This window comes from Bos indicus x Bos taurus, chromosome 2 (genome assembly GCF_003369695.1).
Source record: "Bos indicus x Bos taurus breed Angus x Brahman F1 hybrid chromosome 2, Bos_hybrid_MaternalHap_v2.0, whole genome shotgun sequence".
NCBI lineage: Eukaryota > Metazoa > Chordata > Mammalia > Artiodactyla > Bovidae > Bos > Bos indicus x Bos taurus.
This window is the reverse complement of record NC_040077.1, coordinates 40,322,753-40,338,125: the sequence shown is the minus strand read 5'-3', so window position 1 is coordinate 40,338,125 and position 15,373 is coordinate 40,322,753. Positions and strand designations below refer to the sequence as shown.

General features: G+C 34.7%; 1 non-coding gene across 1 annotated transcript; it reads left to right on the top strand.

Moving 5' to 3' along the window:
* Positions 1 to 15,063: 15,063 nt before the first annotated feature.
* On the top strand, positions 15,064 to 15,170 carry LOC113881993. Its single transcript, XR_003508249.1, has one exon. It is a non-coding gene; the product is annotated as a U6 spliceosomal RNA (small nuclear RNA).
* The last annotated feature ends 203 nt before the right edge of the window (positions 15,171 to 15,373 follow it).

Below are 15,373 nucleotides of genomic sequence, written 5' to 3'. Positions count from 1 at the left end.
CCCCCACTCCTGGAAGAAATTAACTCATAGGGGATTAATATATATAATCCCATTTCCTCCTAATATCAAGCATTAACATTTTCAAATAATAAAAATTATTTGAATATTTTTCTCAAGGTCTCTTATAAATCTCATTCCCGATTCTTCATCTCCATCTTTTCCTCACAACACTGTATCTTTGGAAATGCGAGTATGAATTAATCTAAACTGATTGAATAGAGTTCCAGGTAAACAAAACAATTTTTATATAAACATGTACAAACCAGAAAGTAAATCAAGCAATAGACCTTTGTTTGTAATAATTTATATTATTTGAGCTTAGAGTTATTTCTAAATGTGTGTGCAGTTTTTGGGCAAAATAATGTGTTGTTGTTGCTGCTACTGCTGCTAAGTTGCTTCAGTCGTGTCCGACTCTGTGCAACCCCATGGACGGCAGCCCACCAGGCTTCCCCGTCCGTGGGATTCTCCAGGAAAGAACAGTGGAGTGGGTTGCCATTTCCTTCTCCAATGCATGAAAGTGAAAAGTGAAAGTGAAGTCGCTCAGTCATGTTCGACTCTAGCGACCCCATGGACTGCAGCCTACCAGGCTCCTCTGTCCATGGGACTTTCCAGGCAAGAGTACTGGAGTGGGGTGCCATTGCCTTCCCCGAAATAATGTGTATTTTTCTCTTATTGAAGATGAAAGAAATTCAATGATATTAGAAATTATTTAATGAAATAAAGTGTTTAGTCCAGAGTTTTAAAAGCAAAGAAGGATGCAATAGCACATAACAAGGACTCCTAATGAGAGCATAGGGTTTTTTCCTGATAGATTAATACCAGGGTTACAGACAGAAAGTTTTCAGTTCATCATAAGGAAAACTTTTACAAAGTTGGCACAGGATGGCTTCAAACACATTAATTGTGACATGGTGTTTAAAATTTTATTATGAGATTAAACATCCAGAAATGGACAAAACAATTAGAAACTGAAACTCCACTCTAACAGGGCATGTTGGAAGTATAAGGGTAGAATAATTCTACTAAACCGTAGCCAGGCCCTCACTACTTCTCAGGATTCTTTCACTTTTTGTTTGTATGTGTGTGATTTCATTATTTTTCTCAGTTGCAACTCTGAAATAATCTCTACCTTGTTTAAAAGAACAGCCCACTTTTGCAAATTGCCTTGGCTACTATTTCATGAGAAGATGGAGTTTATCTGCTGTGAATACCATCTTCTACTTCAGAACCTCAACTTTTATCCCTTGCTTTCAATTTCTGTCTTTACTCAAGAAAGTGATGTTTTTTCATGTGAATGTGCTTGTCCTTCACTTTTCTAGAGCCTTTCAACCCAGGCATAATTTCTCTGCTGTAGAAATTGCTTTCCCTTTTCATTTTCAAGACAACATCTTATCATTGGTTTTACCTTTGTTATCAAATATTTACAATGTCCTCTATATCTCTAGTGCACATCTCCCCATCCACCAACTTTTACTCTCTTGAAGTGTGGATTGCTTCTCACCACTGTGCCAAAGCCACTCATGAAGGTTAGAAGACTACCTAGCCATAAATTTCTAAGTAAAACAGAATCCTGCTTTATTATCTACCACTTCCTCCAAGCATGCTCTCTTTCTAATTTTACAATTTTATTAATAGCACCAGTATTGTCCCCAACACTCAGAATTGTCCTGGATTCCTCCTTCTCCCTTACTCCTTTTTCCTTGACCAGGTTCCATCATCAACCTATGTCCAAGACCAGTAGATCCCACATCCTTTCATTGTGGGATGATGAGGTTATTGTCTTAGGGGAAGCACAGAGAGTCTGGGAGAGAAACTTCAAGAGGTAACTAAGGAATAAAATTGAAAACTGTCAAGAGACATTGAGATTTTACTAAAATTAGAAGGAACTACTATGGGGTCGCACAGAGTCGGACACGACTGAAGCGATTTTGCAGCAGCAGCAGAGATTACAGATGCAGTCCTTTATGTTCCCAGAGAAGGCAATGGCACCCCACTCTGGTATTCTTGCCTGGAAAATCCCGTGGACGGAGGAGCCTAGTAGGCTGCAGTCCATGGGATCGCTAGGAGTCGGACATGACTGAATGACCTCACTTTCATGCCGTTGAGAAGGAAATGGCAACCCACTCCACTGTTCTTGCCTGGAGAATCCCAGGGATGGGGGAGCCTAGTGGGCTGCCATCTATGGGGTCACACAGAGTCAGACACGACTGAAGCGACTTAGCAGCAGCAGCAGCCTTTGTGTTCCAATGAAAGTTCAGGCCTATTAAACTTAGAGGATATCTTGATCAGTAAGTCTGGTATGGTTTGCTCTGCACAATGGAGGCTTTTTAAGAAAAGGGAAGAATGGACTCTAAAATGAAGGGCTTATATGCTTATATATGTGAGAGCTTTCTTATTCTTCTACTCAATGCTCTGTGGTGACCTAAATGGGAAGGAAATCTTAAAAATCTTTAAGTTACTCTAAAATTGATTTGCATATTTTGGGAATAGGAAGGTATGGATTTTCTTAGCTACAAGGATTGTCATCTAAATTTCTCAAGATCTCTAGTTTCTATTATTGTCTAATTAATTAGAAACAAAGTAAAGAATGCACTGGAAATTGTTCAACACAAATGTTGTCAGAGGCATAATATCATTTAGAAGTTGAAATTGCTCTCAGGGTATTTCTAGCTGATGACATTGCCTCAATCTGAAGTTAAATTTCTTCATTTTTCTCTGCTTTCCCATTCTAACTGAGCTCTCGCAGAACTGTCAAGGTTGTTTTCCTGGAAGAGGAAAAACAATGGAAACCAAAAAAAAAGAAAAGAAAAGAAATCAGGACAGAGGTTGTTACTTGGCTGCTCAGACCTACAAGGTGTTTCAAGTCCAATTTCAATTCTTATTTCACCAGGTATCTCTGTGCTCCATTTTCCTATGATTCAGCCACACTGGCAAGTCTTCTCTTTTCAGAAGATACATGGCCTTTCACACCCTAATTCTTCCTCTTTTTTTATGCTTTTCGTTCATCTCAAAATGCTTCCACCTCTCTTTTTATCTCATTTAACTAAGATCTTGGTCAAATACAACTTATTTCATGAGGCTTTCTCTGACAGCTCAGATAGAATTTGTTGTCCTTTCCAATGTATCTTTATTGTATCTATAAGTTCCTTCCAAACAGAGATCATATCATGGTTGATGATACTAAATGCTTTCTGGGTTTAATTGAACTGAAGTTCAGCTTGATCCAAAATAAAATTTTCTCCCTGAAGGATTTTCTGATTGTCTGTTAAAAATGACCTCCTTCCTTATGTGCTGCAATTTTCAGTCTTTAATGCCACTGACTTTATTTTTATAGTTAAATGTAAAAATGTTGCTCCTCATATACATCATACAATTCTTGGGGGTAAGATTGTGTTTTCCAACATGTACTCTAGAGTTAATTGCACATAAGTATTCAAACATTCTTGCCTGGTAAATCCCATGGATGGAGGAGCCTGGTAGGCTGCAGTCCATGGGGTTGCTAAGAGTCAGACAAGACTGAGCGACTTCACTTTCACTTTTCACTTTCAGGCATTGGAGAAGGAAATGGCAACCCACTCCAGTGTTCTTGCCTGGAGAATCCCAGGGATGGGGGAGCCTGGTGGGCTGCCATCTCTGGAGTCGTGCAGAGTTGGACATGACTGAAGCGACAGCAGCATTTAGCAGCAGCAGCAGCAGCATTCAAACATTTATTCAATATATTTTATATTTTTCAGAAATCTTCAAAAATGTATGCATCAATATTAACAAATCTTATCCTCAAATCCATATGGTCAAATTAAGAATCAAATTTGCAACACTACATAATATTAATAGGATATGAAACATCAAAAAATATAACAGAAGTTTGAGAGTGGATAAATTTAGATATCACTATAAAAATGTTTTATTTTCTACTTTTCTTGAATGTGAATTTTTGAAGTATGCAGTACTTCATAATTAAAAATATAGACATTTTTGAAAACCAGATATGGTTTTTACAACAGGATTGCTGTCAGGTCATTTGAGTGTCATAAAACCTCTCCCCTAAACTTAGCATATTAATGATATGATTAGAGACCCCAAAATGACTAATTATGATCAAGAAAGAAAAATTTTACCCACCTATGACAATTTAAATGGTCTTCCCTCTCAATGTAATGCTATTCTCATTATTAAAGAATTAAGTCTTTCCTGAATACTTTTGAGGGACAAAATAATGAGCCAATTCTGTTTTACTCAACAGAAATAGTACAATGTGTTATTGTAATCTGACTTGTATCCTACTTGTAAAGCCCTGGAAATTATTATTTTAAATTATGATGTTAGATTAGGTTTTCTGCAGTTTAGTATATGGTAAATGTAACATCATTGCTAAATGCAAATTAGATACTCTACAGCTTTTCCATAGAAAAGCCAAGCATTTTACATATTATAGTCAAGTGCATGTTATTATTAAGAAACAAATTATAATGAAGCTTGATTTAGTATAAAGACAAGATACTGTAGCCTTATAATAGGTGACAATACAGTAGGTTATGTATACAGCAAATCTGCCACATTCAAGTATCAAAAGTATTAAATATGCACCACACTTTAAAAATTTCCACTTACTCCTATTACTTCATGTCAAAGTTACACTTGAAGATTATCATATGTTCCAAACACTGACCAATGTTATATTGCCAAATAAAGCCTGGAATTCATCCAGTAATACTCCAGGGAGATGCACAGGAGGTAAATTCCTCCTCTTAAAACAGTAAAGGTAAAGAGTTCCTATTTCATTCATCAGCAACTAACATTAATTGTTAATTGCCATTTTATGTGTGACTATCTTGTCCTTCAACTATATTTCAAATGGAAGAAGAGAACAGGGGGATACCTTCCCCTTTTTCCTAACCCAAAGTGGATTTGGTTTCAACACAAGTCTAGCTGTACAAGATAGGGAATTAATTTAATTTCCTTGCAGATAAATTTCTTTCTCTTAAAAGAGAAATAGCTTGCACTACTAGATAATCTATAAAAAGTCTTCAAAATAAAAAATTCTATGAAAATTGATCTAACAATTGTTCAGAAAAATAACTGCGATCTGATTAATTGTACAAACAATGGAATCACTATTTAACATCATAGTATGCATAAATTCTCAAAACCACCCTTATAGTTGGTGAGGATAAATCAAGTAGCTGCCATCCTATCATCCAGAAGCATTTGGCCCTGCCTAACACATCCCACCTTTGTACAAATTGTGGGCAGGCAGTATTTGGAAGAAGAGGAAAGTGAAAACATAGCAATTAGAACTACAAGTAGCAAAGCAGCCTACAAATTATTAAACAAAACTCCTCAAAGATATGTTTCTTACTGTTTCTAATCATTGTGTTCATTAAATAAAGTGCTATTTACAAAAGCAAAAAAGAAAAGAGCAGGGACACCAATGGGTTTGTTGCATGCAGAATAAATCGGCTCAAAAGCAATTCATTATTAATGCCTGAATATTCTTGCTAAACAGTTCTGATTATTTCACAAGAAAGAGGTCAAGGTAGTGGAGAAAGGGATTTAATCAAATAAACTCTCAATCTCTCTCCAAATAGCATTTTCATCCAGCTGCATGTAAATTCATCAGATGACTAGCCTCCAAAAGCACAGGCAAGGTTAATCTGCTATGACTGTTAAAACTTCGATGATATGCCTATTGAATAAAGATTTAAAATGGGATGAGCTGTGCAAGTTACCCCAAAATAGATTTTTTTTTTTGCTTTTAATATACATGAAATTTCCACTGTTAAAAACAAACAAATAAATTACATTTCTTTCATCTACATTAGAGACTTAAATCTTCCATTTAAATTATTAATTTCTTAGAAAGAGCTCTTAGTGATGTTGTGTAGCTTTCATTTATTAGTATTTTTAGGACTTTCCACCCTCAGGTTCCAGAAACTCAAAGTAGTTCTATACTGGTTAAAATTAGCTTAAAAACCTTAAAACCTATGAATCACATAAAAAAATAAGTTTATAATAATTTTCACAACATTTAAAAAATCATGCTTATTTACTTATATTCAAGATTATAAAATTCATAATATTTTTATCAAAAGGCAATCTTACTGGCAAAAATTACCAGTGCATTGATGACTTTTTACTTAAAAGGTAAATGTGGTTTCAATTTCTAATTTTCAAAATGTAAAAATATATGATGATAATATCAGTAAAAGAGTATATTAGTGTCATTTTCACAGACAAGGTAAATGCATATAAAGGTATAATATCTGCACAGACACAATTTTACTGATATATTTTTGTCTACTTCATTGTACATGAAACTTTATAACTGTGTATATGATAAAAATTAAAATAAAAAATGTGGCAAGATATTCAATATATTTTACTTTCAGAATGAAAGACCCTGATTTATTTTCTGAAAAACTATAGAATTATGCTATATAGATGTTTCTATAATTTTTCAAAGATATAAAAGCATAAATAATCTTTGACAAAAATATGTGATATACCTTCAGTAATAGATAATTGAAATTGTAACAGATAATTTGCTTTTCAAATAAAGCCAATGTCAAAATTGTGAACCTATATAAAGATTTTTAAGACATCTATGATCTCTTCACTATTTGAATGCTCATTTTGTTTTATAAATTTTTTAATTTATAGTTTAAAAATCCATATGAAAGCATATTACACTATGGTAATGTTTAATTCAGCCTATTGCTATTTCAATAATCCTTATATTGCCTTTTTTTCTTGCTAAATTTGTACAACTTCTCTTATATTATACATTTTATTTCTATATTTAAGAAATCATACAGCAGTTACTAAATCCTCTACAAAGAAATCAAAGTGTTTTTCTGCTGGCAGTCTTTGCCCTCTTAGCTCTCAGCACCTTCCTTGAGTCTCAGACACCATTTTACATGAGGACAATTTCTAAAAAGCGAAATATAACTGTCTAATTAAGGACTGTGTGATTGGCTAGTTCGCGGTCTCTGTGACAGTTGTGACAAATACACATATTGGCACAGCCCTAACCTCACTTCACAGTTTGCAACACAAAGATGGTATTTTCAGAAATGTGGAGAACACTCTGATACAAAGCTTCACCTTGTCTAGTGCTATTCCATTTAATTTTTTATTAACTGCCTGAACATATGCCATTCTAGAAGAGGGTAATAGTTACAAAATGTCAGCAGAAACATTTAAACTGCTAAAATGTAAATGATTTTATAAATTTGTAATGAAAGGTAATTGTCATGTGGGAAAAGTAACAGAAAAACAGATATGTGTAAATGCAAAACTGGTACAAAATACATCTTATGGGTTGAAGGAAGGAAGACCTAAGTATATTTTAATGAGTACTGTAAGTAGTATTTAAATAAAATTAGATTCATAAGCAGAAAATGTGAATTCTATTATATTTTATTTTCTAACATTAGGAAAGTTCATAATAATGACAAGAACTCATAGAACTTTAATGTGCTAAATTCAATAAACAGTAAAACATTAAGATGCTTCACCTCATTAAAAAAAAAAACAAATAAATCAAAGTAGGATAATATAAATAAAAAGTGTCCTTGGTATCAGCACAATAGCTCTAAAAGCACAATATTCAAACATGATTAGCTTGTTTCTTTACTTTCCACTACAGTGAACAACTATTTAGTGATTAATCCCTTCAGCAACATGATGCTCGGTCAGTACTTTCAGATATGTCAAGAAGAAGACTCCGGCAAGGAATCGAGTATTTCCTCAGCCACCACACAGAGCAACCACCTTCCAGTTAGGTTTGCGGGCAACCATCTTTAAATGCTTGAGCTGTTCTGCGTGGCCATGACAAGATTTGCAATTCTCTACGTTTATTTACACACCATCACCCCAACTAGACATCACATGGAAGTGGCATGGTCACAGCTGACCCCAGGGTAGTCCCTGTCTCTGCCGATCCAATTTCATCGTGCTCTACAATTGAACTGCAGTCATACTATAGAGGATGTATGCACAGGACCCCATGCCTCAGTAAAATTAGCAGAAGCTTGTCAGGGGGCATTTTCCTGTTTTACAGTGACAGACCCTGGACAAATAGGTCTGCTTCCCAGAAATCCATAGAGGTCTGGCTCTCTTGAAATGTATATGAGCCCAGCATATTCGTGTCACAGTGTTCTTTATGGTAAGCTTGTTAAGTGATAGTTTGAGAACAATGTTAAGCCTTTGCTGTGCTTTTTTGGTTTCCTCTTCACAGTTCTCAGGGCATTTAAATTGCCTATGAAGAGACTACTTATTTTTGATTTGTAGAAAAACAGCTTCTGTTTAGTAGTAGTAACTGAGAAAAAAATTATTCTTCCTTCAGAGAAAAGATGTAGCATGGATCTATTCTATTTTTAAAGAAAATGTTCTAAAAGATTTTTTTTTGCAGTTTGATAAATCAATCTTCAAAAGTCTCTTTCTTGAACCCTGATCTTACCTGTAAGAATTAGTTATACCACAAGTAAAATCTAAAAAGACAGACATTTAAAATATACATGTAAATACATTTAAATGATTATTATTATTATTATTATTTGGTTTCAGATGAAATGTTAAAGGAGTAATGTGGTAAATAGACACATTTTACTATTTTGGGGCAGGACGCTTTAAAATATAATATGTTTTGTAATCCAGCCTAAAGTAATTTTATTATATATTCTGTGCAGTTCTTATATCAAACATTCTCAGAAACCCCAGGATCATTTTATATTCACTGGAAGACAGAAAGAAATCCAAAACCTAGTTAAATAAATTGTTCATTTATTCCTTCCCTTTTATGCACCAAGATCTACATGTGGTCATTAATTATAAAGAGACTATTATAGCACCATATTTTCATTCAATACGATGTCCTGGTATATATCAAAGAAGTCCCATAATTAAAACAGAAGGGCCACAATGACAATTAAAATTACAATCTATATGGGGAAAGAAAGTACAGTTCTGCAATTTTTCACCCTGTCACTGTCAGCAGCATGGAGTATTCTGGTCACGTCTCTTGTGAAGCAGCCTAAATTCTTCTTCACCAATGCAACCTCAAAAGCATTATCAGCACCTAAGCAAAAGCCTATGCAAGTATAATTTAATACGAAGCCACAGTTTGCAAGTAATAGTGTATAAAGTGATATTTAAGTGGTGTTTTAAGAACACTTCTGATGGCTACAGCCGCTTTTCCCTGGTAAATGCGTTTTCCTTTGAGTAGTGATTATGAGTCCTAGGTGAAGAGGTCCTGTGTGCAGGTCTGTCTGTAAGCCTTACTTCCAGCTGCCAATCTTTACTTCACAGTGAAGAAAAAGCCACATAGCACCTTGTTCTTACTCTTGTATGCTGTCATCCCCTGAGCCTGATAACACAAAATCATTTCCACATAACACTTCCCTGCTTCTGCCTCTTAAACCTTGAGACCTACACATTGTGCATGCACTTGCACCCTTGGTAACCAGCTCCCTGGAAGCCCCTTCCTTTGAACCATCAGTCTTCTGGGGGACTATTTTGAACACTCATCTTGGTAAATATCCGCATTAATGGAGTACAAAGCTTTTTGGTAGCAATATGTATTTGCTACAATTTATTGTCTATAAAAGTCACGAACAGTGAATTATGACTCTTAAAATTGTGTTTTTCTTTATAATAACTTTAAACTGAGCACTCATATATGAAGCATGCAATGGAGATTGAGAAGGTTTTGTATAATAAAACTGTGACATGGTCATTTTTCCCAGTTTTGCATTACAGAGACACACTCATGCATGGTGCTTTTTAAATTCTTATTATGTGTGAGGTCAGGGGGTCGAATGTCAGAAAGTACTGTTAATTTCACGGGGTTAGGGGAAAGTAAATTCAGAGGGAATACAGATCACTTAGCACAGAAAACCAGCTCCTCTGAAGTTTGGTTTTACATTTGTTAACCATATCCTTCAGCTGACGAACCATTGAGACCACGGTGACATTCTGGTCCCAGATATAATGGCTTGACATGCTGCAGTGAGAGTGTGATTCCGTCGCCCTGCTCCCCGTGCCAGCCTCAGCCTTCCTCTGAATCAATGAAGCACTAAAACTCCACACAACTGGAACTGAACAAAGCATGTTGCCATTTTGGCTGTGATGTTTAAATTATAGAGAAAGCAGTCAGGATGTCTTAAAGTTCAATCTGACAAGAAATGTAAAATATATTTCTGTCTTCATTCTCTGCGAAGGTAGCATCTTACACTGCACTGTATCACTACCCAGAGTCCTTTTAAAGTGGTTTGTAATAGAACATCAAAGACCAAATTCTTGCATTTCAGTTTTTTGTTTTTGTAATCAAAAAGATGTCTTTGCACTGGCCAAAGTTTCAAGGAGAAAAGAATAACCTAGATAATATTGTTTTATTCATTTGGCAGTGGAAGGCTATAGTCCCTTTATTTTACTATTTGTTCTGAAAGACAAAATTAACATGCTCTCAGGAATATATAAAGCAGAGGTTATATAACTCATCACCAACGACGAGGTAAATCAATGACCCACTATATGTTAGGATAGATAAGTAATTATCGAAATATGTTTTAGTGTGAGGATTAGCTGTTGCACTCTGAAAAAAAAAAAAAAAGCTTCCAATTTTATTTAACTATAGTTCACTAGGCCAGGATAGACAGATGCTGATAGGTTTGGATGGGTAGTTTTGTTTTTATTAGCTTTTGTTTTTGTTTTTTTAAATAATATTTTTCAGACTCAAAACTCAAACTGGGCTCAGCTGCCCCCTTATAATTAAATTTTAATGACTCAGGCTGAGTGTTTGTGTTTTGGCAGCATGCTTAATAGTGTTAGCATTTAAATGGTTACAGCTAGACTTAGAAGGGAGCAAACCCATCGCAAGTTGTAGGTGAAGTTTCTGCAAAGAAGCTCTGATTTACTGGGATGCTGTGGGATTTAGTGGGACATCTAGCCACAGGTCATCCGGTTGTAGTAAATCATTGAAAAATAAATTAGAATAAAATTCTACATACTCAATTCCATAGTAGCCTAAGGGACAATGCTTTTCAGTTTTAACACTTTTTCAATGGAAGTAACAGTTTTACATGTTCTTGTATGCCAAAGGGTCTATTGGTAAATAAAATCAGTATGTGGTTCTGATCATAAAATCACCCTTTCTCCCAAAATGGCAGGAAAAATCCAAGCTATCCATTTTAATCAGTTCATTTTTTTAAAAAGAATTACTATGAACTTTGTAGTGGTATATTTCACAGGCTTCCGTTTTATAATTAAAATCTTTTTTTCCTCTCAAATCCTCTTTTCAGCAAGCAGCCTGTTGCCTGAAGTTTTAATCCTTCATTACTAGTTAAAACAAAATCACCAATTAGGCACATGAACACGTCTGTATTAATCTCATTAAGGTGATGGCACCAAATAAATTGGAACTATTTTTGTGCTTTTACTGTGTTCCTATGGCTTTATCAGGCCCTGTGGTCATATACAAAGACCTCGAATCTTAGTCATTTAGAGTCATTCGGTTGTGGACTGAATGTGGCATTACCATCTATGGCTGAAAATTGCTTTCAGCTTTTAAACTGCACTGACTAGTCTGTAGTTAATCTTAGATCATTCACTTGCAAAATTAAATGAGCCAGAACGATGGTCTTTTTTTTTTTTTATAAAATAATACATCACAAAACACTTATTTGCCCTGCCCAAAAGAGAGATCAAATTCATTTAAAATCCCATAAACCAGAGTTGTGAATTTTTAATTTTATTTAGTAGCAGAGAAATAGAGGGTAAGCTATCTTTCTACAGCACATCATTGCTATAAATTTACATATGGAACATAGTTTGATGCTTAACCAACCTTTAATCCACCTTTGATGTATACTTCTACTTCAACGTGGTCATGTGACACCCTTATTAATGCAAATGTAAAAAAGACTGTTTTGGATCTTTGATGTAATTAGCCATAAACCATGTTAAAAAAAAGAGAGAGAGAGAGAGAGAGTGCCTACTTGAGTCACTGGAGTTGCATATAAAGTTCACAGTTATCACAGAAGAATAACCTTTAAGAAACTAAGTTTAAAATTTTTACTTCATTCTTATATTCTCTGCCCAGGTAACTACTGAAGATCATTTAACTATACCAGTGATAGTCAACTAAGCTTTGATAGCTAAATAATTCATTTTGTAGGGGTAAAATACTTCAATATTCTTAGGATTTTTATCCTGCTTCTTGCAAAAGTAAAATCATATTGAAAGAAAAATGCTAACTGAGGCAAGGGGAACTGCAATACTTCTTATTGTGATTAGCATATATTACAATCACTTCAAACACACTGTCTTTTAAATGAATGTGCATTTTCTTATAGTTGGTTCCCTCTCATACCCCACAATGCGGGTCAAATGTCTATGTTTTGTTCTTGGCAGCCACTAATTTTAGCGTCCAAAAAACCTTGAGCCACTGCAAATGAGGTGAAGATCACCTTGTAATGCCAGATGGAGGGAAAAAGTTTGGATATTTGAGGGGCTGACCCAGTGAGTACCCTGGTGGGTGACAGAATGCTAAGGTTAGATATTGGAAAATAAGGTTCATGCTACTCTGTCACTGGGCTGGTGCAGGCTGCCTGCTTGACAGAGAAGGTGGTATGTGGTCTGGACCTCAAGAAAAAGGAAGTCAGCCACCCAGATCAAAAATTACCCTGTCTTCCATCCAAAAAATGATTCTGACATCAGCTTAGCGAGACGGGAAGAAATGATTTTTTTTAAGTTAAGATTGTACTTTATTCTAGAATAGTCAAGGGAAATTCATGGATCGATTGCAATATTGTAGAAGGAATTTCCTGAATTAAAAATGCAATTGCCAAAACCACATTGGTGAAAGCTCTTCACGTTTACTATATGTTGCGAGTGTACATAATTCAAGTTGTACAAATCTAGGAGTTAATCACTATTTTTAAGAATACAGTATTATAAGAATAAGGACAGTAAAATAAAATGTATGTCTATTGACTGTTCTCTGTACTGTAAACAAAAGCAAAATTGACTAAAATTAAAAGAAGCCACTTATTGGTTACGTGATTATTTTGCCAGCTATGGACATATCTTTTGACCTAATTTGTAATAACTTAGGAAAACAGATTTTTGTGATGAAAACATCATACTTGTTTTTATTGAAACTGCCTGTCCTGTCCTAAAAACTTTTTTGAGACTCCTTGACCTGATTCTAAATATAACTACATTCCTTAAATCTTATTGTATTGGTACTTTAAAATAGATACTGGGTTTATATTTATCAATAAATTTTAATGATTTAAAGGACTTAAATCTACTCAAGATTTGTCCCTTTTCTGAAAATACACATGAAGCAAAAGATAAATATATATGTATTACCTATATATATGTATACTATCTAAATATCAAGTGACCATTCTAAACACTGCACAGTTTTAGTTTTTCCATCTCAAGAAAAATATATGCATATTGTTGTTTATTCTGTAAAATATTCCTTTTTTTTAATAGCCTGAACCAAATAATTTCTCATTTTTACAGGCTTCACTTCACTTTTCTCACAGTGAATAAATTGCAACTTATTTCCATGAAATTCACAGATGACACAGATCTTTATTTTGCATAAAGGCATAAAGAAGTGTCTAATATCTTCAATATTCATCTGCTAAGTGGACATTTGCATTGGGTTAGAACGGAAAAAGAGCCCCAACCCTCCCGCAGTGACAGCTGTACAAAGGGATGACATCTGACAGCTGTGACAGTGCTGAAGGGAAACTCAGATGACTCGCAGCATCCATGATCCAATTACAGCACACATCCCTCTGACAGACCCAGCAGCTTGACTCCAGCGTTTGGAAGGACAGTATTGATCTCTTGTCAGGAACCAGTTGCCTGCCTGCAATTGTGTGCTGCTGAACTTTGAAAAGCTATAGTACCCTCTTAAATGATAGGGGCAGTCAGGTTATAGTATTCAGGTACAAAGAGAGGTGCAAAGGGTATCTGCTAAATGCTCTAAACTTGAACAAATCATAACAATATGACAGTCCAATCATACTCAAGGAGCCCAGCTGATCTAGCTAGCTACTGTCTGTGCTAATGGAAAGACAGCTCTTTGTGTTTAGTGGGATGATCTTACTTGATGAAAAGGCCACTGCAATTAGTGCATGCTGGTTGGCTGTGCTGGGTGACAGCAGCATGGATGGTATAATGGCAGCTGCCAATAACCCTAACTTCAAGAAAACAGACAATTAGTCCTGTGATCCTAACACTGTTAGTCCCTGTACTCCAGACCTCTGCTCCACTCTTACTGTAAACCTCACAAGGGCAATGTGGTACAACCTCACCAAACAGAACAACTTGGTCAAGGGGTCAATTACTTTTCTCCTCTTGACTTCTGTTCCTGCTTTCCTTTGGAGAGAGAGGGAGCAAGAGAGGCTTATGCAAAATGTAACAAACAAATATTGCCTTTCAACTATAGTTTATAGAAGCTAATATATGAACATAAATGTTTTAAAATGCAAAAATTTTAAATATGTTTTTAAAATGTGGTAAAAAACAAGATGCTAAACTTTAAAAACAGAGCTTTCTAATGGCAAATGATCTCATGTTTTAAGACCGTGAGGACTGAAATTTAAGAAATTAGTATAAAAAAATACAAGGATATAAGGTATAGCATAGGGAATATTGCCAATATTTTATAATAACTTTATATGGATTATAATCTATAAAAATCTTAAATCACTCTGTTGTACATCTGAAACTAATATAATGTCAACTGCACTTCAATAAAAAGGAAATTACAAAAATACTAAAATAATTAAAAATTATCTCTAGTTCATCACTTTAGAATTGGATAAAGATAGATGAAATATTCTGAAGTCTCAGAGTATACACAAAATTTATAATACAGATTATTTTAGTGCTTTTCATCAAGTGCAACTCCAGAATAAGTAAAGCACTTATGCAGTAGTAATACAAGTTAAATTAAATACTAGAGCATGCATATACTTGCTCACATACACACACAAGTCATACCAGTATAGACAAATATAATTAGAAAAATTAAGTCTAGTGCTCAATTCAGCAGCACATATGATAAAATTGGACCTATACAAAGAAGATTAGCATGGCCCCTGTGCAAGAATGACCCCAAAATTTGGGAAGTATTTCATATTTTTAATGAATATTCATTTTATACCTCAAATTTAGACAGTTTCTAACTTTGGAAGGTTTTTTATTTTCTGTAATTTCTGTAATTTCGGAAGTATTATTAATTCAATTTAGGTAGGTACTAGAAATCAAAATGCATAGATATTTTCCATTCAAATTTCATTTAAAAAGCAGAGACATTACTTTGCCAACAAAGGTCCATCTAGTCAAA